Genomic DNA, 27,894 nt, shown 5'->3' on the forward strand with positions numbered 1-27,894 from the left:
AGAGAAGGGAGGAACTGTTTGATGGACAGCTGGGGCTCAGCACGGTGAGATAAGTAGGAGGTCCGCTGATAGACCTCCAGACGCATGGTTTTGGACACTGAATGAGCTTTGTTGTGTCCACAGAAAAAGGTGGGTTTTGGAAGATCAATCCGGAGCATCGATCAGTGGCTCTCGCATTGTGAAAAGGGTGTAACCGGTGGGGAGTTCTTCGTGTGTCCATCCCTCCCCTGGGTTAATAACTCCACCACAGAAGAACGGTCCCGTTTGTAGTGTCACAGTCGGTGACATCCAAAGGATTTCGGAGGACGACGGGACTATCGACGCCGTTAGCTTACCTGAAGACACAAAACTCTCCCTCTCTCTCTCTCTCCATCACTACTCGACTCAATCCCACGAACTGAAACGAACTTCACTCATCACCGTCAGACGGTATCCATTCACCCCGAGGCGTGAAGAAGCTTGGCTTTCCTATTTCCACACACACAGACACACACACACACACACACACACACACACACACACACACACACACACACACACACACACACACACACACACACACACACATATAATCATTGCTAACCTGGTTGATATATCTGCATTTATATTGCTGTATCGCGTAGTTACTAATAAACAGCATTAGTTTACAGCAATACCAGACTCCACGGTGTTTTCTATTTCTGCTGGTTCTTTGACCCGTCACGGGCTACCTAACAGTATCTACTCCAAATATAAAAGATTAAATGAAATAAACAGAAGTTAACAGTGTTCTGCGTATATATAGCTCCCAAACTATCAAGCTTGAGAAACAATGCTTAAAGTCTTCAGATGGTAAAGTGGAAAAGTTCAGTAATCCACGGAATAGGTGAGTGAGAGGAGAGATTGATGTGCTGTCTTTACGACAGTTATTTAGTTTATAATATTTTCGCTTAGTAATTCATTCGATAGTGTTTTCTAGTTAGAATTAGAAGTGTTCAAAGTATATTCATTGAATGTAAAATATATCGGCATGCGATGACGTCACATCCGGTTTCGCCGAGTCTTGTGGGAAAATACCGGTTTGGAATTAACGCGAGGGTGGGGGCTCACCACGAGGCACACCTGAGCAGAAGTTGTTTTGCAGGCATGAGAAATCACAGTGAGAGCAACGCTGTAAGTTAATAGATAATCGATATATTGAACTAAGATGTTAATGCCGATCCTGTTAGAAGTAACGACGGTCGATAATGTTTATGCTTTCGTTAGTTAAAGAGTCGCGGATAGTTTGCATGGAAGTGTATTTCAAGTAGTCAATGGAGCAGGTAAACTCTGCCTGTATACTGCACCTTAGTGTAATGTAGTTATAGTCACCTTTGCAAGTATTTACAATTGAAATGTGATATTAAGGAAGGAACAAATACTGTATCAATCTTGCATTGTTTTATCAACAGTTTTCACCATATGTTAATGTGAAGAGTGAACAGTAAATGGTTATTCTTACTGCGATCTGGTCTCATTGACTGGTTTATCTCGACGTTGAATTCGGCGTTATTAGTACACGCGAAGGAGAACGTTACAGAGAGATTTATAAATCCACACGAAAATGTAGAGAGAAGGCAATTACGAAGAATTCCACAAACATTCCACGCTGGGTAAACGAAATAACAGTCGCCGAAGATTAGAAATATCACCAGGTGACAGTAACAGGAATATCGTCTTCAAGTGGTTACCACAGAACACCCCGATTCCAGGTAAGGGACAACAAAAGTGATACCACAGGATACTCCAGCAAATCCACACATATGGATGATACGAAGTGACAGTCACACATCCGTGGTGCACTGCGTGCCGATGATCAGATCAACCCAACCTTTTGGGCATGGAAGAGTTGCAGCCTATAGCAGTCACACGCTGAATTTCTAACAACTTGTCTCCCGCTCCCGCTCCCGCTCCCGCTCCCGCAGCTTGTGTCTGACGTCACAGCCCTCCTCACTCTGGCACTTAAAGCGACACTCACAGTAAACGAACCTGCGGTCTCGTAACACAATGCACCTCTAAAGTCTGACAGCAGACTAGCGAGTGAATCTTCGATGGTGCAGAGTCAGAAACAAAAGATTTGCCAGCCTGAGTCAGGGGCTCCAGAGAGAGATGGGGTCCAGAGGAGGAGGACGAATAAGACCAGCAGGATGTGGTTAAAAGTGAAAGATTAGAAGCATTTGGAAACTGGTTGATCGAAAAAAAAATGGGGTTAATTTCTGCAAAACGCAGGTGGAAATCAACAGATCAGGCAGAAATTTTGGAGAGGAATAAATAGAAAACGTTTAGGCAGAGCCCCTTCCGCATGCCTAGCCTGTGTACTCCGCTGCTGAGTTGATCTCTGAATTGTTTTGTGTGTGTGCGTCTCTGTATTTCCAGCAACTGCAGAATCTCCTGTGTTTTATATCTGCATTTTACTTTGGCATTAGATACACGTTGATATTGAGTATATTGCTTATGGGAGCCGCTTTCTGCGTTAAAACAGCTGCAGATTTTTTCTATACCCAAGATAAAATAAAAATGAGATATGGACATTGAACCGGTGCTTGCAGAAATGTTTAATGGCACCGTGATTACCCATAGGGCCATGAGTTAAGAATTTCGTCGGCGCTGAAGCACCGATGAAATGCGCAGGCGTCAGGCAGAGGCCGTCCCTGAGTTTCACGCATGTGCGCAGTACGCAGAAGCCTTTGAAAATGTCGGCTGCAGGTAATAGTGATTCTCCGAGCTTTTATCTTAAACACGGATTTTGGGATAATTCCTCTGAATTTCGGACACTGTGACCAGCAACCCCGGGACAGACCTGCCCTCTTCCCTCTCTCTCAGCCCCACAATCCGTACATGGACCCCGGGGAGCTTCCGGTTGATGAGGGAATGGGAACCGATGGATCTCTCAGACAGAGCTGAGGTCCAGCTATCTAAACGCAAGGATTAGGAACTCGGAGAAAGGGAACAAAATCTTTTACATCACCAGTTGAGAAAATCGGCATTAGTACTCTTTTCCATAGATGCTGCCTGGCCTGCTGAACTCCTCCAGTATTTTGTGTGTGTTGCTTCCTCTACCTCCTCTTGCTCTGGACTATTCTACCGGTGAGAATATATTTTGTCCCATTCTCTCTGGGTACGTAATGACATCAAACACCTTTGCCCTGGGCAACAAGTAGCTTTCACATCACAAATGTGCCACACTCCAGTGAGACAGACTACTGCCCTTCCCTTCATATACATTGGGATTGCCATCACTGAGTGCACCACTGTCAGTCATTGGGGGAGGGTTCAGGGGGAATATTTATTTCGAATACAGAAACTAGTAATGCCTGTTTGCATTTTGGTGATGCAAAAGTTGCTGGAGAATTTGCAAGTGGGAAGAAGTAGAGTGATATTTGGAAATCTGACTTTTTAAAGTGTAATATAGCAAGGAAACCACATATGGACAATGTGCAAAAGCTTTGGTGAGAAAATCCTCCATTTCCTGTTACATAGGCCTGCTACATAGGTTGTGTGAGAGTGCAGATGAACTCGATCAAACCCAAAGGAGATCAAAGTTCATATTGACCGTGATTTTCTAGCTGTGAAAATCAATACCTCTCTATAAAAAATTCACTGTGCACACCTTGTCACTGGGTAAAAAATGCACAGTAAAAGATTTATGTGCACACTGGTTATTAAAAATTAGAGGGGAGATTATTACAAATTAGAGGGGTATTGGAGGGGAGGAGGGGAGACCTCCAGTGTCCCTGATGCCCTCACCTACAAGATGTGCAGCTTGTAACCCTGCACTTCAATGAGCTGCAACTTGAAATGGGTGAATTCCAGATCATCCAGCAGTTGGAGGGGGTGATAGATATGACATGAAGAGAGGTGAGTTACTCCCAAGGTGCAGGACACAGGAAACTGGGTGAGAATCAGGAAGGGGAATGAGGTTAAATAGGCATCACAGAGTACTCTAGTGGCCATCCCCCACAACTACAGGTGGACCACTTTAGAAACTGTTGGGGGGGGGGGATTACCTGGCAGAGGAAAGTCAAAAGGCTGATAGGGGATTTGTTAGTTAGAGGAACAGAACAAGAGGGGATGAATATCCTAGTGGTAATGCTTGCTAGTGGTAGTGAGCAGGGGAGGGAGTGATGTGGTTAAAATAATTTGTAGGGGGAATGGGAGCCAGAATGACAGAACAGATAGTGGAGAGGGTGAATTGAATTGACTTTATTAAATACATACTTCATAAACATGAGGAGTAGAAAGATTTACCTTACATCTCCATCTGAATGTGCAATCTATTTATATAGATAGTTTGCACATAGGACGGTCAATATAACATCGAAATGCAATTGTATCAGCATGAATTAATCAGTCTGATGGCCTGGTAGAAGATGATGTCCCGGAGCCTGTTGGTCCTTTTGCTGTGGTACCATTTCCTGGATGGTAGCATCAGGAACAGTTTGTGGATCTGGTGAATTGGGCCTGTTTGTCCCTGATATTCGTTGGGCCCTTTTTACACACCTGTCCGTGTAAATGTACTGAATCGTGGAAAGTAGATTGTGCCATGTATAATTTCCTTGTTTATATTTAGAGACATTTTTAGGTGTATAAACTGATGAGGGGTATTGAGCGTGTGGGTGACCAGAGGTTTTTTACCCAGGGTTGAAATGGCTAACACGAGGGGGCATAGTTTTAAGGTGCTTAGAAATAGATCCGATGGGATGTCAGGGGTAAGATTTTTACACAGAGAGTGGTGCGTGCGTGGAATGCACTGTCAGCAGCAGTGGTCCGGGCAGATACAATGGGGTCTTTTAACAGCATCTTAGATAGGTACATGGAGCATAGAAAAACAGCGGGCTGTGTGCGAGGGAAATTCTAGGCAGTTACTAGAGTAGGTCACATGCTCGGCACAACATTTGAGGCTGAATGTCCTGGAATATACTGTAGATTTCTCTCTTCTATTTTGAACAGTGAAGTATCTTCCGCTTTAAACTGTACAGGATCCACGATTTAAATGCCGCTTTTCCACACTCCCATAGACCCTTTGTCCATCTCCTGAGTAAACAGAGATGGAAAAATATTTAAGATCTCCCCCATCTGCTTTGTTTCCACTCGTGGATTGGCATTCCGGTCTTCCAGAGGACCAACTTTGTGCCTTGCAATCCTTTTGCTCTTAATCTATCACTAGAAATCCCTAGAGTTTCTGTCTTTACCTTTTATTCTGACACACACATACCCACTTTGTACTTTCAAAATTTCGCTTTGAGGGCCTCCCATTTACCAAACACACCTTTGCCATAAAGCAGCCTGTCCCAGTCCACAGTTGCCAGATCCTATATCTTAATTCCTGGTGTTGGTCCATGCCCTGAACACATCCACCTTTCCTACGCTGCTCCTTGTATTGAAATATACAGGTCTCAGCATATTCACTGCACCATGCTCAACTTTTTAATTCCTGACTTTGTCTGAGGCCTGAACAACATCTGTCTCCACAAACTCTCCACTCTCTGTTCTGTTATTCAGGCTCCCATTCCCCCTGCAACTTTAGTTTAACCCCCCCCCCCCCCTTACCCCCACCTCCCACCATGCAGATCTATCACCCCTTTGGCTTTCCTCTGCCAGATCAATAAAAAGGAGGTGCATACCAGGTACAGGCAGATAGGAGCAAATAGGGTACTTACGAAATACAGGAAATTCAAGTGAACACTTATGAAAGAAATAAAAGAAGGCATGAATTTGCCCCAGCAGACAAGGTGAAGGAGAATCCTCAGGGATTCTGCAGATATGTTAAGAGTAAAAAGATTGCAAGGGAAAAAATGAATCCTCTGCAAGAACAGAATGGTAATCCATATGAGGAGACGAAATAGATGGGGAGATTATTTCTATTATTATTATTATAAAGGTCAAGTCAAGTCAAATTTTATTGTCATTTTGACCATGACTGCTGGTACAGTGCACTGTAAAAGTGAGACAATGTTTTTCAGGACCATGGTTTACATGACACAGAACAAAAAACTAGACTGAACTACATAATAAAAAAACACAGAGAAAGCTACACTAGACTACAAACTTACACTGGACTGCACAAATTGCACAAAACAGTACCGGCATTACAATAAGTAATAAGCAGGACAGTAGGGCAAGGTGTCAGTCCAGGCTTCGGGTATTGAGGAGTCTGATAGCTTGGGGGAAAAAACAGTTACATAGTCTGGTCGTGAGAGCCCAAATGCTTTGGAGCCTTTTCCCAGACGGCAGGAGGGAGAAGAGTTTGTATGAGGGGTGTGTGGGGTCCTTCATAATGCTGTTTCCTTTTCAGATGCAGCGTGTAGTGTAAATGTCCATGATGGCGGGAAGAGAGACCCCAATGATCTTCTCAGCTGACCTCACTATCCGCTGCAGGATCTTGCGATCCGAGATGGTGCAGTTTCCGAACTAGCCAGTTATACAGCTGCTCCGGATGCTCTCAATACAACCCCTGTAGAATGTGATGAGGATGGTGGGGGGGGGGGGGAGGCGGGGGGAGATGGACTTTCCTGAGCCAACGCAAAAAGTAGAGATGCTGCTGGGCTTTCTTTGCTATGGAGCTGGTGTTGATGGACCAGGTGAGATTCTCCGTCAGGTGAACACCAAGAAATTTGGTGCTCTTTATGATTTATCTGTATTTACTCAGGAGATGGACACAGAGTCTGTAGAAGTGAGGCAAAGCAGCATCAACTTCAGGGACCCTGTAAGATTACAGAGGTGGAGGCTTTTGCTGTGTTCAGGCAAATTAGTGTGGATCAATCCCCAGGGCCTGATGGGGCTTGGACCCTGAGGAGGAGAAGTACAGAAATTTTCGGGGCCCAAGCACAGATATTTAAATCACCCTTCGTGAAGGACTGGAGGACAGCCAGTGTTGTTCCGCTGTGTAAGAAAGGCTCAAAAAATAAACTAGGGAATTATATGTTTGTGAGATTGACATCAGTAGTGGGAAAGTTATTGGATCATATGAGCAGGAACCGGATATATAATTATTTGGATAGATGTGGACTGATTAAGGAGAGACAGCATGGCTTAGTGCATGGTAGGTCATGTCTAACCAATCTTATAGAGTCTCTCGAGGAAGTTATCAGGGAAGTGGATGAAGACAAGGCAGTGGATGTTGTGTACATGGACTTTAGCAAGGCACTTGACAAAGTCTCATATGGGAGGTTGGTCAAGAAGGTTCAGTCACTCAGCATTCTAGATGAGACAGTAAATTGGATGAGACACTGTCTTTGGGAGAAGCCAGAGTGTGGTAGCAGATGGTTGCCTCTCTGACTGGAAGCCTGTGACTAGTGGTGGCCACAGGGATCAATGCTGGATCTGTTGTTGTTTGTCATCTATATCAGTAGTCTGGATGATAACGTGGTTAGCTGGATCAGCAAATTTTTGGATGACATCAAAATTGGGGTGTAATGAACAGCGAGGAGGACTGTCATAGCTTGCAGTACGATCTGGATCAGCTAGAAAAATGGGTTAAGAAATGCAAAATGGAATTTAATGGAGACAAGTGCGGGGTGTTGCACTTTGGTAGGAACTAGGTCTTAAATAGTGACTGGTCGGGCACAGAGGAGTGCTGTAGTAGAAAGGAATCTGGGAATACAGGTCAGTAATTCACTGAAAGTGGTGTCACAGTTCGATAGGGACAGAAAGAAAGATTTTGACATATTGGCCTTCTTGAACCAACGTATCAATAGACAATAGATGCAGAAGTAGACCATTCGGCCCCTCGCGTCTGCACCGCCATTCTGAGATCATGGCTGATCATTCACTATCAGTACCCAGTCCCTGCCTTGTCCCCATATCCCTTGATTCCCCTATCCATCAGATATCTATCTAGCTCCTTCTTGAAAGCATCCAGAGAATTGGCCTCCACCGTCTTCCGAGGCAGTGCATTCCACACCTCCACAACTCTCTGGGAGAAGAAGCTCTTCCTCAACTCTGTTTTAAATAACTGACCTCTTATTCTCAATCCATGCCCTCTGGTACTGGACTCTCCCAACATCTGGAACATATTTCCTGCCTCAATCCTATCAAATCCTTTAATTATCTTAAACGTTTCAATCGGATCCCCTCTCAATCTCCTCAATTCCAGTGTGTACAAGCCCAATCTCTCCAACCCCTCTGCGTAAGACAGCCCTGCCATCCCAGGAATCAACCTAGTGAATCTACGCTGCACTTCCTCAATTGCCAGAATGTCCTTCCTTAAACCTGGAGACCAAAACTATACACAATATTCCAGGTGTGGTCTCACCAGGGCCCTGTACAAATGCAAAAGGACATCCTTGCTCTTGTACTCAATTCCCCTTGTAATAAAGGCCAACATTCCATTTGCCCTCTTCACTGCCTGTTGCACTTGCTCATTCACCTTCATTGACTGATGAACTAGGACTCCTAGGTCTCTTTGCATTTCTCCCTTACCTAACTCTACACCGTTCAGACAATACTCTGCCCTCTTGTTCCTGCTTCCAAAGTGGATAACTTCACATTTATTCACATTGAATGACATCTGCCAAGTATCTGCCCACTCACCCAGCCTATCCAAGTCTCCCTGTATTCTCCTAACGTCCTCTTTGCATGTCACACTGCCACCCAGTTTAGTATCGTCAGCAAACTTGCTGATATAGTTTTCAATGCCCTCATCTAAATCGTTGACATAAATCATAAAGAGCTGTGGTCCCAATACAGAGCCCTGTGGTACCCCACTAGTCACCTCCAGCCAGTCCGAGAAACACCCATTCACTGCTACCCTTTGCTTTCTATCTGCCAACCAGTTTTCTATCCATGTTGAAACCCTGCCCCCAATGCCATGAGCTCTGATTTTACTCACCAATCTCCGATGTGGCACCTTATCGAATGCCTTCGGAAAATCTAGGTATACAACATCCACTGGCTTACCATCGTCTAACATCCTTGTTACACCCTCAAAAAACTCCAACAGATTAGTCAAGCATGATTTGCCCTTGGTAAATCCATGCTGGCTCGGCCTAATCCTATTATTCCAGATACCAGCACTGTGCCCAGTTAGAAGGTGATTTCTCTGTCCAACTTGGGTTGAAGTTCACTGTGACAGTGTGATGTCAGATCACACCTTGGAAGCTCAGGTGATCTGATCTCAAATGTTGTCCTTCAACCACTGATGGATTTTTAAATCTTTTTACAGGTTGAAAACCACAAGGAATTTGTCTACGGGAATTCAATCAACCATCCTTCCTGCTCAGACTGTGGGGAGGGATTCACTCGGTCATCTGACCAACTGGCACATCTGTCATTTTACACAGGGGAGAGGCCGTTCACCTTGTCCGACGTCGGGAATGGATTCACTCGGTCATCTCAACTGAAGGTACATCAGCAAGTTCACACTGGGCAAGGCCATTCACCTGTTCTGTTTGTGAGAAGGGGTTCAGTCGGTCATCCCACCTGTGGACACACCAAACAGTTCACACCACACTGGGCAGAGGCTGGTCTTCTGCTGAACTTCTGGGAAAGGATTCACTCTGTCATCTGAACTAATGGCTCACCAGCGAGTTCACACTGGGGAGCGGCCGTTCACCTGCTCAGTCTGTGGGAAAGGATTCACTCTGTCATCCACCCTACTGGTACATCAGCGAGTTCACACTGGGGAGAAGCTGTTCACCTGCTCAGACTGTGGAAAGGGATTCACACTGTCATCCCGCCTACTGGTACATCAGCAAGTTCACACTGGGGAGAAGCCGTTCACCTGCTCAGTCTGTGGGAAGGGATTCACTCAGTCAGCCACACTACAGAGACACCAGCGAGTTCACACCGGGGAGCGACCATTCACCTGCTCAGAATGTGGGAAAGGGTTCACTCAGTCATCTGAACTACTGGCCCATCAGTCTGTTCACACTGGGGAGAGGCCGTTGACCTGCTCAGAATGTGGGAAGGGATTCACTCAGTTATCCAACCTACAGAGTCACCAACGAGTTCACACTGGGGAGAAGCCGTTCATCTGCTCAAACTGTGGGAAGGGATTCACTCAGTCAGCCACACTACAGAGACACCAGAGAGTTCACACTGGGGAAAGGCCATACACCTGCTCAATCTGTTGGAAGGGATTCACTCAGTCATCTGATATGCTGGCACACCAACGATTTCACACTGGGGAGAGGCCGTTCACTTGCACAAACTGTGGGAAGAGATTCACTCAGTCATCCACCCTACTGAGACACCAGTCAGTTCACACTGGGGAGAGGCCGTTCACCTGCGCATACTGTGGAAAGGGATTCACACGGTCATCCACCCTACTGAGACACCGGTCAGTTCACACTGGGGTGAGGCCATTCACCTGCAGTGAATGTGGGAAAGGATTCACTCAGTCATCCAAACTACTAACACATCAGTCAGTTCACACTGGGGAGAGGCCGTTCACCTGTGGTGAATGTGGGAAGGGATTCACTCAGTTATCTCATCTACTGAGACACCAGCGAGTTCATACTGGGTAGAGGCCGTTCACCTGCTCAGACTTTGAGAAGAGATTCTCTCAGCTATCTCCACCAAATGTGTGTCATTCAGTTCACACAGGGGAGTGACTGTTCAGCTGCTGTGAATGTGGGGAAAGATTCACTCAGTAATCAAACCTTGTGATACACTACAGGTTTCACACAGGGGAGAAAGTTTCAATGAGCTGCATGCTGGATATTTGTCCATCGCCGTTGCTGAATGCAATTTCGGGAGTGACTGTCGGTGCTGAACTCTGCAATTATTGCTGCTGCTCACCACTCCCAGTTCTGCACCCTGGTCACTGGGCATGGGAGGAGTTTCTTCTGCTGCACATTCACCTTTAATGGGACTGGAGTTTAATACTCTGAATCTGAGTCAAGTAAATCAGTTCTATTTTAAACTCTGTCTCTGGTACTTAGAGAATTTATAACACACCTTGTGTACAGTGGAAAGTCAACTCGGGCCAGCTGGACACTGCCAGTGATTCTGTTCCAGGTCAGTCCTTTTAAATGCTCCCCTGTTGTTCACCTGTCACTCTCCCTGTGGTGATGTGTTCCAAATAGTCACTACTCTGTGGATGAAGAGGTTTCCCTTGAATTCTCTGCAGATTGAAGAAGTCGAGCTGACTGCAGTTCTGTCTGAGAAGTTCTTCACTCAGTTACCCTCCTTAACCATGACTCATTTCCACATGATGGGTCATTTCCCCTGCTTCTGAAGGGTTGTTGAAAGCACCACTGACCTCTAAAGACTGAAAGCAGAATGGAAAAGCATTTGTTGGATGTTCAACGGATCAGGGTCAGAAACCAGAGGCAGGTCGGCACAGGGGCAGAGTTTGGGGCTCTGGACCATGGTCGGGGTAAGAAAGTACGATGAGGAAAAGGGAATGAGCAGCGGGGCGTGGCAACGAATGACAGAGTAGCAACATTTGGAAGCTGATTGATGGAGAAAGTCTTTTGTTCGTCTGACTGATGACGCAAACAATGCCTGTGGTGAGGTGCTCCACTGGTTGAGGAATATGTGTGTGTTGGGAACGGTTTTTTTCTATTGAGGGAGTTGTTCCTGCTTGTTTATCCGGTAATATTATTAATGGCCTTCTAGGTTCCTCCAGCAGTTTGTGTATGTGTTACTTGGACTTCCAGCATCCACAGATTCTCTCCTGTTTTTGATAAGAGCAAAAGCCGGGTCATATAATATAGCAAGAAAACAGTGGAAAGTGAGAGGATTGGAAAGTAATTACATAACCAACAGGAGACAACTAAAAAAGAAAAAAACACTGGAGAGAAAAGATGAAAAATTAAGGTAAGTGAGCCAATAATATCAAGTATCAAAAGTTGTTCACATACATAAAGAGTAAAGGAGAGGCAAGAGTTGATATTGTACCGCTGGAAGATGATGCTGGTGAGTTAGTAATAGAGTAAAGAAGTAGCGGCTGAATGTAATAATTATTTTGTGTCAATATTCACTGTGTAAGACACCTGCAGCACAAGACAATAAGACATAGGAGCAGAATTAGGCCATTCAGCCCCATCAAGCCTGCTCTGCCGTTCTATCATGGCTGATCCCGGATCTCACTCAACCCCGCGCACCTGCCTCCTCGGCATATCCTGCAATGCCCTGACTGATCAGCAAAATATTAGCGTCTGCCTAAGATGTACCCACAGACTTGGCCCCCACCGCCGTCTGTGTCAGAGAATTCCACAGATTCACTGCCCTCTGACTAAATAAAATCCTCCTTAACTACTCTGAAAGGTTGCTCCTCTGTTATGGCTACCCCCACCATGCGGAAAGTCCTCTCCTCATCCACACTATTTAAACCTCTCCACATTCGGTAGGATTCAGTGAGATTTTACACCCCCCCCCCCCCCCCACATTTATTAAACATTGGTCAGTGCAGGAGTACGAGCCCAAGGCTGGAAAACGCTTCTCATATCTTAACCCCTTTATTACCGGAATCGTCTTCTTGAACACCCTCTGGATTCTCTCCAATGACAACACACCTTTTCTGAGATATGCATCCCAAATACACTAAGTGTGGCCTAAGTAGTGTCTTATAAAATATTAGCATTATCTCCTTGCTTATAGATTCTACTTCACTTTAAATAAATGCCAGCATTGCATTTGCCTTCTTTACCACAGACTCAACCTGTAAATTAACCTTCTGGGAGTCTTGCCCAAGGATTCATATTTCCTTCTGTGCTTCTGTTGTTTGAACCTTCTCCCCAATCAGATAATAGTTCACTATTGTTCCTTTTGCCAAAATGCTTTATCGGACATTTTCCAGTATTGTATTCCATTTGCCACGTTTTTGCCCGTTGTTGAAATTTGTCTGTGTCCTGCTGCAATTGCATTGCTTCCTCAGCACTACCAACACCTCCAGCTACCTTTGTATCATCCACAAACCTTGCCTCAAAGCCATCAGTTCCATTATCCAACTCACTGACAAACAATGTGAAAAGTAGCGGTCCGAATACTGACCCCTGTAGACCACAAGTCACTGCTGGCCAACCAGAAAAGGCCCCTTTTATTCCCACTCGCTGCCTCTTGGCTGTCAGCCATCCCTCTATCCATGCCAGTATTACTTCTGACTTTTATGCTGTCGAGCAGTCTCATGTGTGACACCTTATCAGAAGCCTTCTGAAAGTCCAAGTAAATGATATCCACTGCCTCTCGTTTGTCCATCCTGCTTATGACTTCCTCGAAGAACTCTAACAGATTTATCAGGCAAGATTTCCCTGTACCGAACCTATGCTGGCTTTGATTTATTTTTAGTCTCCTAGTACCCCAAAACCTCATCTGTTATATTAAACTCAAATGCTTTCCCAGGCACTAAGGTTAGGCTAACTGGACTATAATTTGTTTTGTTTTTAGTTGCCCGTTGTTGGATTTTAAAAGAAACCCAATCTTCTAACTTCCTACTCACTTTTGCTAACTTATACACACTTTCCTTGGCTTTTATACAGTCCTTAACTTCCTTTGTCAGCCGTGGTAGTCCAGCCCCACTGTTTGAGAAATACGTCTGCCAGACATATCTATCCTGTACGTTATGGACTATTCTCAGAGATGTCAGCCACCTGGGGAATCACCTCTCTCATGCCTCTGTAATTCCATTTATTCCATTGCCATACTCCGCATGTGACCTATGCTTCTCCCTCACAAGTTGCAGTGGGAATTCAATCAAATTATGATCACTGCCTTCTAACTGTTCCTTTACATTAACCTCCCTAATAAGTTCTGGGTTAATACACAACACCAAAACTAAGGTAGCAGTTACCTGAGTAGGCTCAACCATCAGCTGCTCTAAAAAGCCATTTCGTAAGCATTCCCTCTCTTGTGATCGGACACAAAGGCCTGAAGGTAGATAAGACTGCTGGACCAGAAGGTGTACACCCCAGGGTTCAGAAAGAGGTAGCTGAAGAGACCGTGAAGGCATTAGAGTCATAGAACATTACAACACAGGCAAACCCCTTTCGGCCAATCTAGTCCATGCCAAAACATTAATCTGCTGAGTTCCAAAAACTTCCACCTAGACCATAGCCTCCATATCCTTCTCATCCATGGACGTAAGCAACCTTCTCTTGAAGAATGAAATCGTCCCTGTCACTTGCTCTGGCAGCTCGGTGCACACTCTCCCCGCCTCTGAATGAAGAAGTTTCCCCTTAGTTTTCTCTTCAAGTGATCACAAATCACTAGATGTTGGAATGGTTCAGGCGGACTAGAAAGTTGCAAATGTCACACCACTTTTTAAGAAAAAAGGGAGGCAGAAGAAAGAAAACACTGGACAACAAAGGTTTTGCTTCCTGAAAACCTTTAGGTGTATCTGATGAATTTTGGACCACTGATCATGAAAACCACCATGAAATTTCCCTGTGATGCACCAATTTTTGAAATCACTCGTATTATTTCAATTCATAATTCAGGTCAATTAAAATGTTGCCTGCAATGTAAGCTGGAAAGTTTCCTATCTTGTTCAGGCATGCTTGGGCATGCTTACACGGCGCTGCTGCTGCATGGCAGGACAGGTTTTAGTAATAATTATTGGGTTCAGGACTGTAAGGATGGAATTTGCTATCACCAGGCACAAACATTTCTGTGAAGGATTTTGATATTTGAGACGGATGCTTCCCAGAGTAAGCATTTTTGTTGGTCCACAAATCAAACAGATCATCACTGATAGGCAATTTGAAGAAGTTCTGGTGGGACCAGAAAAAATGGCAAGGAAGGCATTCAAGGAAGCTGCTGAAATTTTTCTCGGCATCAGCAGAGCACCAAACTTCATGCAGCTGGTTGAAACCATGCATATACAACCATAAAATGCAACATGTCACTAAAGATTCATTTTCTGCATTCACATTTGGACTTCTTCCCTGCAAATCTTGGTGCTGTTAGTGACGAGCATGGTGAAAGGTTTCAGCAGGACATTGCGGTCATGGAGAAAACATACCAGGGCAACTGAATCCAGCAATGCAGCAAATTAGTGTTGGACACTTAAGCGAGAAGCCTCAGACACTGAGTACGATTGAAAATCATTAACAAAATATTTATATCTTGGTTGCACTATTGCAAAGCATCAGCACCATGATGCAATTAAAGACAATATGTTCAATAAAAGTTAATTTGTCATTTTTCTAAATTCCTGCGTGATACAAGTAGTCTTAAATTACATTTGTGTTAATCTTCAAGCAGTTTATCATAAACAAAAAAAAATTCTGAGGAAGCAACACTTTTGAAAAAAAAGAATTGTTGTCCAGTGAAATTATAAGACAGTTAGTCTGATCTCAGTGGTCAGGAATATGTTCGGGTGTATTAAGGGTGAGTGTTTTGGGTACTGTAATTGGGGAGGCATGATGAAGTTGGACAAAGTCAGCAGAATTCCTTTGCAGGGAATCGTGTGTAACAAATCACTTGGAATATTTTGAGGAAATAACAGGCAAGATAGATAAAGCAGAGGCAGTGGATGTTGTTTGCTTGGATTTTCAGATGAGCTTTAACAAGGAAGGCCGATTGAGAAAGTAAGGAAGCAATGGATCCAGAACTGGCTTGCCGCAGAGGACAAAGTGTAGTTGTAGTCGTGTCATATTCTGCATGGAGGTCTGTGACTAGTGGTCTATTACTAGTGGACTAGTGGATGACTCCCATCCACTCCATAAGGTACTGGTTTGGCACAGAAGTACATTTGGCCAGAGACTCATTCCACCGAGATGAAACACTGAGCGTCAAAGGAAGTCATTCCTACTTGTGGCCATCAAACTTTACAACTCCTCCCTCGGAGTGTCGGACACCCTGAGCCAATAGGCTGGCCCTGGACTTATTTCCACTTGGAATAATTTACTTATTATTGTTTAATTATGGTTTTATATTGCTACATTTCTACACTATTCTTGGTTGGTGTGACTGTAACAAAACCCAATTTCCCTCGGTAACAATAAAGTATATCTGTCTGTCTGTCTGGTGTGCCTCCGGGATCTGTTCTGGGACCTCTACTCTTCATGATTTTTATGAATGACCTGGATGAGGAAGTGGAGGGATGGGATAGTAAGTTTGCTGATGACACAAAGGTTGGGGGTGTTGTTGATAGTGTGAAGGGCTGTCAGGGGTTACAGCAGGTCATTGATAAGATGCAAAACTGGACTGAGAAGTGGCAAACGGAGTTCAACACTGATAAGTGTGAGGTGATTCATTTTGTTAGGTCAAATATGATGGCAGAATATAGTATTAATGGTAAGACTCTTGGCAGTGTGGAGGATCAGAGGGATCTTGGCGTCCGAGTCCATAGGACACTCAATGATGTTATGCAGGTTGACTGTGTGGTTAAAAAGGCATAAGGTGCATTGGCTTTCATCAACCGTACGATTGAGTTTAAGAGCCGAGAGGTAATGTTGCAGCTATATAGGACCCTGGTTAGAGTCCACTTGGAGTACTGTGCTCATTTCTGGTTGCCTCAATACAGGAAAGATGTGGAAACCATTGAAAGGGTGCAGAGGAGATTTACAAGGATGTTGCCTGGATTGGGGACCGTGCCTTATGAGAATAGGTTGAGTGAATTCGGCCTTTTTTCTTTGGAACGATGGAGGACGAGAGGTGACCTGATAGAGGTGTATAAGGTGATGAGAGGAATTGATCGTGTGGATAGTCAGAGGCTTTTTCCCAGCGCTGAAATGGCTAACATGAGAGGGAAAGTTGTTTTTACACAGAGAGTGATGAGTGTGTGGAATGGGCAGCCGGGGGAGGCGTTGGAGGCGGAACCGATAGGGTGTTTTAAGAGACTCCTGGACAGGTACATGGAGCTTAGAAAACTGGAGGGCTATGGGTAACCCTAGGTAATTTCTAAGTTAAGGGCATGTTCGGCACAGAATTGTGGGCTGAAGTGCCTGAATTGTGCTGTCCGGTTTCTATGAACATGCATTTTGTGTCAATAACTCATTTGGAAATGTTGTATTTGGTCTCTTAGCCAAATAGTGGACACAGTTTGTGAACAACTGGGTTCCAAGTATTGGTCCCTACAACACCCACTGGGACATCTTACAGGCTCAGGAAGCGTCTTTAAACAGCCCGACTACCGGAACAGACGAAGGCCACTCGGCCCCTCCAAACCGTCCTGTCATTCAATGTCCTTGGACTGGTCCATTCGCCCCCCTCTTTGCTCGGACCATTGTCCCCACCTATAGGTCAATAGACTGCCGGTTTGACCCCCAATGTGGTGAATCCCTCTGTTCGCCACCATTCCATCTTTCCAATAAAATGCACCCCCTTCCTTCCCCTGCTGGGTTCATTCCCTCCGTCCCCGGGGAGTCAGCAACAAGCCGATTCGCCAAGTGTTCTCCTCCTACCTCTCGGCGATACATCAGACTCAGGCCGCAGGGGACGCTTCAGAAGCGCCCCCAACTTCCCTCGGAGGGAAGCGGAAAGAAATCAAAAAGCGGGACATTTACTTTGAGGTTTATCCCGCCGATGAAGCGGGGGAGACGATCTCTCGGCTGTTTCGCCTGTACTATTGGGTGTAACGAGTAATTGACATCGCTTCGCACCAATGGAGATAACACAGCGCCTGAATCCTCTGTTCCTCTCGGGGCCATAATCATAACTGTTGCTCGACAGATCCCACTGAATAAAGTTGAAATTTCAAAGTTTAAGTCGGAAAAGGGAGAGACTAATGGCGGACAGAAATCGACTGTGTCTTACATGTCAGTGAGCGGGAGGCGGAGTCCTGTGTTAAATGTTTAACCATCACGGTGACTGAAAGCAGCTGCAGGTTCATGAGGGACTGTTACTGTCAGATTCTGCAGTTCTTGCGGCTGCTCATCGCACCCAGGACTGAACCCTGGTCACTGAGCATTGGAGGAGTCTGTTCTGCTGATGTTAGCCTTAAACTAAACTGGCGTTTAATATCGTGGATCTGTGAAAGATAAATCAGTTCTGTATCAAGCCCCGTGTCTCAGGTAGTTATTGAAACTACCACACTCACGATGCAAACTAGGGAGGCCACTCGGCCCATCTGGTCCCTGCCCACATTTCTGTTCCATATCAGTATATCAAAATCTACCCGGGCCGTTCCGCTCTCACTCTCCCTGAGATGACAGGCTGCCAACCATGTAACCTACTCTAGAAATTGCTTAGAATTACCCTACTGCATAGCCACCTATTTTCCTAAACTCCATGTACCTATCTAAGAGTCTCTTAAAAGACTATTGTATCCGCTTCTACCACCATCGCTGGCAATGCATTCCACACAAACACCACTCTTTGCTTTAAAACCTTAGCTCTGACATGTCCTCTGTCCCTACTTCCAAGCAGCTTAAACCTATTCCCCCTCGTGTTAGCCGTTTCTGCCCTGGGAAAAAGCCTCTGTCTATCCACACGACCGATGCCTCTCATCATATTATACACCTGCATGAATTCCCTGCATGATTTTCTCCGGGCTGAACAAGACGATGAGCTCACTGTGGTTGTGACGTTGTTCAGGTCTCCGGACGAAGCTCGGGAAACAATGCTTAAAGTCTTCAGATGTTAAAGTGGAAAAGTTCAGTAATCCACGGAATAAGTGAGTGGGAGAAGAGAGTTGTAAATCCACACGAAAATGTAGAGAGAAGGCAATTACGAAGAATTCCACACACATTCCACGCTGGGTAAACGAAATAACAGTCGCCGAAGATCTTATCCGTCGATTAGTTCCGAAATCCACTTAGAAATATCACCAGGTGACAGTAACAGGAATATCGTCTTCAAGTGGTTACCACAGAACACCCCGAAACCAGGTAAGGGGCCAACAAAAGTGATACCACGGGTACTCCAGCAAATCCACACATATGAATTATACGAAGTGACAGTCACACATCCGTTGTGCACTGCGTGCCGATGATCAGATCAACCCAACCTTTTGGGCATGGAAGAGTTGCAGCCTATAGCAGTCACACGCTGAAGTTCCAACAGCTTGTCTCCCTCTCCCTCTCCCGCTCCCTCAGGCTGCCGCAGCTTGAGTCTGACGTCACAGCCCTCCTCTCTCAGGCACTTAAAGCGACACTCACAGTAAACGAACCTGCGGTCTTGTAACACAATGCACCTCTAAAATCTGACAGGAGGTAAGCGAGTGAATCTTCGATGGTGCAGAGTCAGAAACAAAAGAGTTGCCAGCCTGAATCAGGGGCTCCAGAGAGAGATGGGGTCCAGAGGAGGAGGACGAATAAGACCAGCAGGATGTGGTTAAAAGTGAAAGATTGGAAGCATTTGGAAACTGGTTGATCGAAAAAAAAGGTGGTTAATTTCTGCAAAATACAGGTGGAAATCAACAGATCAAGCAGAAATTTTGGAGAGGAATAAATAGAAAACGTTTAGGCAGAGCCCCTTCCGCATGCCTAGCCTGTGTACTCCGCTGCTTAGTTGCTCTCTGAATCGCAGAGTTCCTCCAGCGTTTTGTGTGTGTCCAGCAACTGCAGAATCTCCTGTGTTTTTATATCTGCATTTTACTTTGGCATTAGAGACACGTTGATATTGAGTATATTACTTATGGGAGCCGCTTTCTGCGTTAAAACAGCTGCAGATTTTTCCTATACCCAAGATAAAACAAAAAGAGATATGGACATTGAACCGGTGCTTGCAGAAATGTTTAATGGCACCGTGATTACCCATAGGGCCATGAGTTAAGAATTTCGCCGGCGCTTGAGTGCCGATGAAATGCGCAGGCGTCAGGCTGAGGCCTCCCTGACTTTCACGCATGCGCACAGTACACAGAAGCCTTTGAAAATGTCGGTCGAAGGTAAGAGTGATTCTCCGTGTTTTTATCTTAAACACCGACTTCGGGATAATTCCTCTGAATTTCCGACACCGTGGCCAGCAATCCCGGGACAGTCCTGCTCTCTTCCCTCTCTCTCAGCCCCTCGATCCGTACACGGGCCCCGGGGTGCTTCCGGCCGCTGAGGGAATGGGAACCGATGGATCTCTCAGGCAGAGCTGAGCTCCAGCTATCTAAATGCAAGGATTAGGAACTGGAAGAAAGACAACAAAATCTTTTACATCAGCAGTTGAGAAAATCGGCATTAGGACTCTTTTCCATAGATGCTGCCTGGCCTGCTGAGCTCCTCCAGTATTTTGTGTGTGTTGCGTCCTCTACCTCCTCTTGCGCTGGACTTTTCTATCGGTGAGAACATGTTTTGTCCCATTCTCTCTGGGTACGTAATGACATCAAACACAACATCAAACCTGTTGGAAGATGATGTCCCGGGGCCTGTTGCTCCTTTTGCTGTGGTACCGTTTCCTGGATGGTAGCAGCAGGAACAGTTTGTGGTTGTGGTGAATTGGGCCTGTTTGTCCCTGATATTCGTTGGGCCCTTTTTACACACCTGTCTGTGTAAATGTACTGAATCATGGAAAGTAGATTGTGCAATGTATAAATTCCTTGTTTATATTTAGAGACATTTTTTGGTGTATAAAATGATGAGGGGTATTGAGCGTGTGAGTGGCCAGAGGAGTGTTTTTTTCCCCCAGGGGTTGAAGTGGTTAATGCCACGTTTCCACACTCCCATAGACCCTTTGTCCATCTCCTGAGTAAATAGAGTTTGAAAAATATTTAATGTCTCCCCCATCTGCTTTGTTCCACACGTGGATTGCCATTCCGGTCTTCCAGAGGACCAACTTTGTGCCTTGCAATCCTTTTGCTCTTAATCTATCACTAGAATCCCTGAGGATTATCCTTCACCTTTTCTGTGACAGCAACCTCATGCCATCTTTTATCCATCCTGATTGATTTCTTACGTGTTCTCTTGCATTTCTTATACTCCATAAGAAACTGACTGCCTATCCCTGTTATGCAATTCCATTTTGTGCTTTACCAGGGTCTGAATATCTCTTGCAATCCAAGTTTCCCTACAGTTTCTATCTTTACCTTTTATTCTGACATACCCACTTTGTACTTTCAAAATTTCGCTTTGAAGGCCTCCCATTTACAAAACACACCTTTGCCAAAAGGCAGCCTGTCCCAATCCACAGTTGCCAGATCCTAGTGTTGATTCCAGGTGTTGATCCATCCCTGAACACATCCACCTTTCCTACGCTGCTCCTTGTATTGAAATATACAGGGCTCAGCATATTCACTGCACCATGCTCAACTTTTTCATTCCTGACTTTGCCTGAGGCCTGAACAACATCTGTCTCCACAACCCCACCATTATCTGTTCTGTTATTCAGGCTCCCATTCCCCCTGCAACTTTAGTTTAATCGTCCTTACCCCCACCTCTCACCATGCAGATCTATAACCCCTTTGGCTTTCCTCTCACAGATCAATAAAAAGGAGGTGCATACAAGGTACAGGCAGATAGGAACAAATGGGGTACTTATGAAATACAGGAAATTCAAGTGAACACTCATGAAAGAAATAAAGGCATGAGGTTGCCCCAGCAGCCAAGGTGAAGGAGAATCCTCAGGGATTCTGCAGATATGTTACGAGCAAAAAGATTGCAAGGGAAAAAAATAATTCTCTGGAAGATCAGAATGGTAATCCATATGAAAGGATAGCATAAACTAGCATCCGTATTTGCTCAAGAGATGAACACAGAGTCTACAGAATTGAGGCAAAGCCGCATCAACTTCATGGACGCTGTACAGATTACAGAGGTGGAGGGGTTTGAGGCAAATTAGTGTGGATCAATCCCCAGGGCCTGACAAGTTGTTCACCTGGACCCTACAGAAGACAAGTGCAGAAATTATTGGGGCCTTAGCACCGATATTTAAATCATCCTTAGTGACAGGTGAGGTACTGGAGGATTGGAGGACAGACAATGTTGTTCCACTGTTCTAGAAAGGCTGTAAAAATAAACTAGGAAATTATACGTTGGTGAGCTTGACATTAGTACTGGGAAAGTTATTGGAATCTGTGTGCAGGAACCAAGTATATACTGTAAGTATTTGGATAGGTGTGGACTGATAAAGGATAGACAGCATGGCTCTCGCCAATCTTATAGAGTCTCTCCAGGAAGTTATCAGGGAAGTGGATGAAGACAAGGCAGTGGATGTTGTCTACATGGACTTTAGCAAGGTACTTGACAAAGTCTCATATGGGAGGTTGGTCAAGAAGGTTCAGTCACTCAGCATTCAAGATGAGATAGTAAATTGGATGAGACATTGTCTTTGGGAGAAGACAGAGTGTGGTAGCAGATGGTTGCCTCTCTGACTGGAAGCCTGTGACTGGTGGTGTGCCACAGGGATCAGTGCTGGATCTGTTGCTGTTTGTCATCTATATCAGTAATCTGGATGATGGTGTGGTTAACTGGATCAGCAAATTTGTGGGTGACACCAAGACTGGTGGTGTAGTGGACAGTGAGGAAGACTATCATCGCTTTCAGTGCTACCTGGACCCGCTGGGAAAATGGTTTGAGAAATGGAAAATGGAATTTAATGCAGACCAGTGTGAGTTGTTACACTTTGGTTTGACCTACCAAGGGAGGTCTTTCACGGTGACTGGTCGGGCACGGAGGAGTGTTGTGGAAGAAAGGGACCTGGGAATACAAGTCCTTAATTCACTGAAAGTGGTATCACAGGTAGATAGGGATGGAAGGAATGATTTCAGCCCATTGCCCTTCATGAACCAAAGTACTGATAACAATAGATGGCTGTTATGTTGACTTCTAGAAGACATTGGTGAGGCCTAATTTTGAGAATTCTGTGCAGTTTTGGTCACCAACCTGTAGGTAAGATGTAAAAGTGGTTCAGAGAGTTCAGAGAAAATTCACAAGGATTTTGCCAGGTCTGGAGGACTTGGGTTAGAAGGAAAGATTGAACAAATCATGACTTTATTCCTTGGAATGTAGAAGATTGAGGGGAGATTTGATTGTGATAGAGAGGCACAGATCGTGTTAATGCAAGCTGGCTTTTTCCATGAAGATTGGGTGGAACGACAACCAGAGGCCATGGGTTAAAGGTGAAAGGTGAAATGTTAGGGGAAACATGAGGGGAATCTTCTTCATACCGATGGTCATCCGGGTGTGGAATGAGCAGCCAGCACAAGTGGTGCATGAGAGCTCGACTTCAACATTTAAGCGGTTCGTGTAGGTACCTGGATGGTAGCGGTGTGGGAGTGAGCAGTTTAAATAGTTCAGCACAAACTAGATGGCCCAAAGGACCTGTTTCTGTGTTGAAATTTTCTATGATCGTGACAAGAACCTGGAATAATACAAAAATTCACTCTAACCCCTTTTGACAGTCGTGCGAACCAACCAGTCATTTCAGCAGGAATTTTTTATATGGCGTTAAAACTGTGGCACTTTAAGTTAATAATACATAAAAGAAGATCCCAGCTGCACGTCAAGGAAGACTACTTGCGTGAGAGTGTTTCAGTTACTGTGGGGCCAGGCACCCATGAAGCTCAGCAGGAACAGGGAATAATACCAATGGAGAGAGTCAGACTGAGCCAGGTCACAGATTGGAGACGGCAGGAATGCCCCATTCTTATAGAAACAGGAAGAGCGTCAGGGAATTGATGGTCATTCCAGATACCAGCAGTCTGCCCAGTCAGAAGATGATTTCTCTGTCCAACTTGGGTTTAACCTCACTGTAACAGTGTGATACCAGATCAAACCTTGGCAGCTCAAGTAATCTCATCTGAAATGTCCTACACCCATTGATGGATTTTGTAAATCTTTTTACAGGTTAAAACTGAGAACGAATTCGTCTCCAGGAAGCTCAAACATGGCACGCCAGATTTGTTGTCTCTCTTTGGATATTTAAGAAGTGGATCCAGGGATCCAATTGACCACCCTTCCTGCTCAGACAGTGGGAATAGATTCACTCAGTTATCACAATTGAAGGTACATCAGCATGTTCACACTGGGCAAGGCCATTCACCTGTTCTGTGTGTGAGAAGGGGTTCAGACAGTCTTTCCACCTGTGGACACAGCAGTCAGTTCACACCACACTGGGCAGAGGCTGGTCATCTGCTGAATTTCTGGGAAAGGATTCACTCAGTCATCTGACCTAATGGCTCACCAGCGAGTTCACACTGGGGAGAAACCATTCACCTGTTCAGTCTGTGGGAAGGGATTCACTCAGTCATCCAACCTACGGAGACATCAGCGAGTTCATACTGGGGAGAGGCCGTTCACCTGCTCAGTCTGTGGGAAGGGATTCACTCAGTCATCCCAACTACAGAGTCATCAGCCAGTTCACACTGGGGAGAAGCCATTCACCTGCTCAGTCTGTGGGAAAGGATTCACTCAGTCATCTACCCTACTGGTACATCAGCGAGTTCACACTGGGGAGAAGCCGTTCACCTGCTCAGTCTGTGGGGAGGGATTCACTCAGTCATCCCAACTACAGAGTCATCAGCAAGTTCACACTGGGGAGAAGCCGTTCACCTGCTCGGACTGTGGGAAGAGATTCACTCGGTCATCCACCCTAATGGCTCACCAGCGAGTTCACACTGGGGAGAAGCCATTCACCTGCTCAGTCTGTGGGAAGAGATTCACTCAGTCATCCCACCTACAGAGACATCAGCGAGTTCACACTGGGGAGAGGCCGTTCACCTGCTCAGTCTGTGGGAAAGGATTCACTCTGTCATCTACCCTACTGGTACATCAGCGAGTTCACACTGGGGAGAGGCCGTTCACCTGCTCAGAATGTGGTAAGGGATTCACTCTGTCATCTACCCTACTGCTACATCAGCGAGTTCACAGTGGGGAGAAGCCATTCACCTGCTCAGTCTGTGGGAAAGGATTCACTCTGTCATCTACCCTACTGGTACATCAGCGAGTTCACACTGGCGAGAAGCCGTTCACCTGTTCAGTCTGTGGGAAGGGATTCACTCAGTCATCCCACCTACAGAGACACCAGCAAATTCACACTGGGGAGAAGCCATTCATCTGCTCAGAATGTGGGAAGGGATTCACTGAGTCATCCAACTTACAGAAACACCAGCGAGTTCACACTGGGGAGAAGCCGTTCGCCTGCTCGGACTGTGGGAAGAGATTCACTCGGTCATCCCACCTACAGAGGCACCAGCTTGTTCACACTGGGGAGAAGCCGTTCACCTGCCCGGACTGTGGGAAGAGATTTACTCGGTCATCTACCCTACTGCTACACCAGCGAGTTCACACTGGGGAGAAGCCGTACAGCTGCTCGGACTGTGGGAAGAGATTCTCTCGGTCATCCCAACTACAGAGTCACCAGCGAGTTCACACTGGGGAGAAGCCGTTCACCTGCTCAGAATGCGGGAAGGGATTCACTCAGTCATCCCACCTACAGAAACACCAGCGAGTTCACACTGGGGAGAAGCTATTCACCTGCTCAATCTGTGGGAAGGGATTCACTCGGTCATTCACTCTACAGAGACATCAGCGAGTTCACACTGGGGAGAAGCCGTTCAGCTGCTCGGACTGTGGGAAGAGATTCACTCGGTCATCCCAACTACAGAGTCACCAGCGAGTTCACACTGGGGAGAAGCCATTCACCTGCTCAGAATGTGGGAAGGGATTCACTCAGTCATCCCACCTACAGAAACACCAGTGAGTTCACACTGGGGAGAAGCCATTCACCTGCTCAATCTGTGGGAAGGGATTCGCTCGGTCATTCACCCTACAGAGACATCAGCAAGTTCACACTAGAGAGAGGCCATTCACCTGCTGAGAATGTGGGAAAGGATTCACTCAGTCATTCCACCTACTGGCACACTTGTCAGCTCACAGTGGCGAGTGGCCATTGTTATGCTTGTTTACATTGCGTGCTGCTTGTTTAGTTTTAACCGAGGACACAGACACTCAGAGTCAGATGGAGACGAAGGAGGAAAAATGGAGGAATCGAAACCAGGGAACTAGTGGCCAAGGGTGACTGTTTGGAACTTTCCTTTGCCCACAAGGGTGGGCTAATTATCGATTCTCCATACATCGTAAGTGTGGTTGTCACCTCATTTGATCCATAGCAGTGGATCTGATGTGGGGTATCCTGCGGAGACCACTTATGTGTTAACCATTGCCTGGCAGTGGTGTGGCAGTTCATTTTAAGATGATACCCCTTATGGCAAGTCACTTCGGGTGATAATTAGTATGTGGATTTGGAAGGATGACAGATAAAATCTACAGCAACTGTTGTCTCGTTTTACCACCACGGAACCTGTGGAATACGACATAATTGCCTTCTCTCAACATTTACCCTGGATTACAATTATCTCTCGCATCACCTATTCTGTGGTTGAACTGAACTTTCATACTCTACCATCTCAAGACTCCAAGCCTTGTTTCCCCGGAGCTCAATAGTTTGCGTGTTATATTTATACACATTTATACACATAACACTCACGAGGAAATCTGCAGATGCTGGAAATTCAAACAACACACACAATGTGCTGGTGGAACACAGCAGGCCAGGCAGTAACTATAAGGAGAAGAAATGTCGACGTTTCAGGCTGAGACCCTTCGTCAGGACTAGACGAAAGGAAAGATATTAAGAGATTTGAAAGTAGTGGGGGGAGGGTGAAATGCGAAATGATAGGAGAAGACCAGAGGTGGTGGGATGAAGCTAAGAGCAGGAAAGGTGATTGACGAAAGTGATACAGAGCTGGTGAAGGGAAAGGATCATATGACAGGAGGCCTCAGGAGAAAGAAAGGTGGGGCGGGGAAGCACCAGAGAGACATGGAATACAGGCAAACAATTAAATATGTCAGTGTTGGGGTAAGAAGGGGAAGAGGGTCATTAACGGAAGTTAGAGAAGTAAATGTCATCCCATCAGGTCGGAGGCTACCCAGCCGGTATATAATGTGTTGTTCCTCCAACCTGAGTTTGGATTAATTTTGACAGTAGAGGAGGCCATGGTTAGACATATCAGAATGGGAATGGGACGTGGAAATAAAATGTGTGGCCATTGGGAGTAGTCTGTTGCTGCTGGTTCATTTCTAAAGCGTTACAGTTTGTAACAAAATGGGGCCTGCATCTGGCATATGAACAGATTTAAGGATTGATTTATTATCGATTTCATCCCTTTTGATTTATTTGTGTGTGGAAAATCAGCAGCAATGGATGTTGATAGATATCTGGAAGTGTGAACCTCTCAGGCATTAGAGGACACCAGAAGGATTGAGTTATTGAGTATTGCTAAAACGTTAATACTTGCTAAGGTGAAATTGACAATGAGGAGGGCACAGATGCAGAGGGTGATAGCTGAACATTATGTATCTGAGGGTGTGTTTAAAGTGGAGGAGTTGGAGGTGTTTCCTGAAAGTAAACCTCATGAGCTTGAGCTCCAGTACAAGTGAGAAAAATTAAAGATGGAGGCTCGGGAAAGGCAGAGGCAGTTTCAGGCTGGAGAGGCAAAAAAGCAGAAAGAAAATTCTCTTACAAAGTGTAATTAAGGGGAAGGCTTAGCAAGCCTATTCTGCTTTGACAGTTGCTGAAGCAGCTTATTATTTATTTATTTATGGTGCCCCGCCCCCCGCCCCCCCCCAGTCATCGCCACTGGGCTATAATTGCGCAGGAGCAGTGTGTGGTTCAGTGCTTTGCTCAAGGACACACAAGCTGCCTCGGCTGAGGCTCAAAATCATGACTTCCAGATCGCTAGTTCAACACCTTAACCACATGGTCAGATCAGTTTGCTTTAACTCATAAAGTTATGTTTACCCTGAATAAGAGTTTCCAAAAGGCACTCATCAAGTTGTGGGTAAACCTAATGAGCTCACCCCAGTGGCCTGTACCTACATTCGCTGAACCCTTTTCCAAAGTTATAGTGGATTGTGTTGGCCCATTGCCAAGGACTAAAGCTAGCCATCAGTATCTGCTAACTATTATGTGTACTGCATCCTGATTCCCAGAGGCAATACCTCTCCGAAATATTAAAGCTTAAACTGTGGCGAAGGCTCTTACCAAGATTTTCACTTTATTTGATTTGCCTAAAGAAATCCAGTCTGATCAAGGATGTAATTTTACATCTGGATTATTCCAGCA

At 45.5% G+C, this 27,894-nt stretch overlaps 1 pseudogene; it reads left to right on the forward strand.

The window, feature by feature from the left end:
• Nucleotides 1-2,699: 2,699 nt before the first annotated feature.
• LOC132386226 (zinc finger protein 850-like) lies at nucleotides 2,700-27,799 on the forward strand (annotated as a pseudogene).
• Nucleotides 27,800-27,894: the final 95 nt, after the last annotated feature.

Source organism: Hypanus sabinus, unplaced genomic scaffold (genome assembly GCF_030144855.1).
Source record: "Hypanus sabinus isolate sHypSab1 unplaced genomic scaffold, sHypSab1.hap1 scaffold_107, whole genome shotgun sequence".
Lineage (NCBI taxonomy): Eukaryota > Metazoa > Chordata > Chondrichthyes > Myliobatiformes > Dasyatidae > Hypanus > Hypanus sabinus.